This window comes from Hipposideros armiger, unplaced genomic scaffold, assembly GCF_001890085.2.
Source record: "Hipposideros armiger isolate ML-2016 unplaced genomic scaffold, ASM189008v1 scaffold_159, whole genome shotgun sequence".
Classification (NCBI taxonomy): domain Eukaryota; kingdom Metazoa; phylum Chordata; class Mammalia; order Chiroptera; family Hipposideridae; genus Hipposideros; species Hipposideros armiger.
In genome coordinates, this window is record NW_017731509.1 from 1,470,045 (window position 1) to 1,472,527 (window position 2,483).

The following is a 2,483-nucleotide window of genomic DNA, read 5'->3' on the forward strand; positions in this document are numbered from 1 at the left end:
CAGCCCCACTTCCCCCCAATATCATACATATCTATTACAATTCCCTTGACTCCACTCCCACACTATACTCCACGTCCCATGACCATATATATATATATATATATATATATATATATATTCACTTATAGTTGACATACACTATTATACAACATCAGCTTCAGGTGTACAGTGCAGTGATCAAGCCTCTACCCCCTCCATGATGCAAGACATGTGACCACCTGACACCCTACAAAATATTTACAACATTATTAATTATATTCCTCGAACTGTCTTTCATGTCCCTGCACCACATTTCTTCTTAAATCCATCACCAGTTGATGGACATTTTCATTGCTTCCATGTTTGGCTATTATGAATAATGCTTCTGTGACTATTTCATTATAAGTCTCTGTGTGGACATCTGGTTCCATGTCTCCTGGGCATATACTTGAAGTGGAATTTACTGGGTGGTTGTTATTATTATTATTATTATTATTATTATTATTATTATTTTAATCAAGAGGTGTTTAGATTCTTTTGGAATTCACTTTGGAAAATTGACACTGTTCGTGGTATCCGAGTCACTAACACAGCACTCCAGCACCTATGTGCTTTTGTGACTTTCACAGTCATGTACATTGAATCATATACATGGTCCTGCGTGTAGGTATAGGCTTCTGACTTCATTATGCCTCTAGTTGGGTTGTATCCAAACATTTCCATATTGAAGTATATATTATTTCAAATACATTACCTTTTTTAACTTCTCCTATATAATATAATCTAAAAAAGATATTCTAATAATTTTTTTAAATCGCCTATCCAGGTAGCTTATATTATTTATGAGTTTCATTTCAGGATAGTAAAGGGGGTATTATAATTTTTTTTTAATTTTTTTTTATGGAAAGGGAGCCTTTGGACAGATTGGGGCATTTAAGGGCTCTGATACCTGTGAGTTTTTAACCCTGTGCTCAGAGATGCTAAATTAGAAAGGCCACTGGTCATCCAGATGTGGAGCAAACAGAAAATGAAACTAATTGTCTTGTACCAGTTGCTTTGATCATCAGACTGGGGCCTAGTTCTTTCAGGCCAGAATCAGAGAGACTAAGAGGGATAAAGAAACCCAAGAGAACCATCAGGAAAATGTACAGGAAGAGCTTCAGGCACTGTTATCAGGCTGGTTTCAGAGTGAAGCACAGCACAGGCTCATAGCCTGACCCAGCAGGCGGGGCCCTGCGAGACCCATGCAGTCCAGCCCCACACTCTGCAAACGCAGAACCGAACCGGAGGCCTGAAAAACAGGGAGGGAGGGACTGACAAGCCACACCACAGCCAACCAGCTCTGGGGGAATCCTAGGAGCCTGACAGTTAGATGTCTCTTCAATGAATCACACATTCCTTAGTCCTTTAGAGAGGAGACAGCGCCCTGTGAGGGGGAAAGGCTGAGACTGAAAACAGAGCTCGGGTTCTCTCCTTCTTTGCCCAGGCAGCTCTGACCCAGACTTTCCTTCCCCCTCAATTAATCTGACCAACCTTCCCAGGTAAGAAGGTAGCACTTACCTGTTGTTACTCAGGCAAACCTGTTTGGGAGGTCTCTCCACCGCCACCCACTCCAAGAGGTTTTATCAGAGTATGTCTGTGTTCCTTTACCTCCACGGAAGCCTGGAAGAGAAAATCATCTCTATTTAATTCAGTGCTTTGTCGCCCCTCCTTGCAGGGACTGGAGATAGTTGATTTGCCCCTTGATCTGGCTTTGCGCCCCATCAGGCTCTTCCCCCTCTCCGGGCTCCTACACCATTTAAAGAAGAGAGGAACATTCATTAGAGCAGAAAGTCCGGCCCTGGGGATCAGGCCATGCAGGAAGGTGGCCCATGCATGGTCCTGGGACTCTCTCTTGACCACCTATAAACTGGGTGTAGACAGGGAATCCCAAGGTTGGGCTCAGTACCCCCTGGGGGTTCTCAGTGGAGGGGAATGGTGTGTGGAGGGGACAGGGATCAGTGTTCTGGGCTGTTTTGTCACCCGAGGTGAGATCATCCTATAACTCTGGTTTTTAGGTTTCGGATTTAAAAACAAAACAAAACATTGACCCGGACCTTGGCAATTCGTTCATGCAAGTGATAGTTAGTTATCTGTAAAGGAAGCATCATTCCAAAGAAGCTGCTGGTGCTCATGGCGACTGGGGTGCACTCCTGGGACACAGCTGCAGCGGGGCCTCCCCGGAGCCCACAGCTCTGTGTGCACTGTGCTGGGACACAGCCCTGCCTGACCCACCACCCACATGGTGGCAGCCCAGGTGTCTGTATGGAGCTTGGCAATTCTTGCCCAGGGCTGGGCACCAGAGCTTCTAGCCACAGCAAGCTCCAAAGCTGGCCTGAGGTTTTTCTCAGTTGTAAGCTCGCCGGAAGCAGACATTCAGGTCTTTCTGTGCAGCCTCTGTGAGGATTGGGCTTTGGCCGGGGCCCAGTTTGATGGTAGCCTAAGGCTGGGCCTCCAGTGTGGGC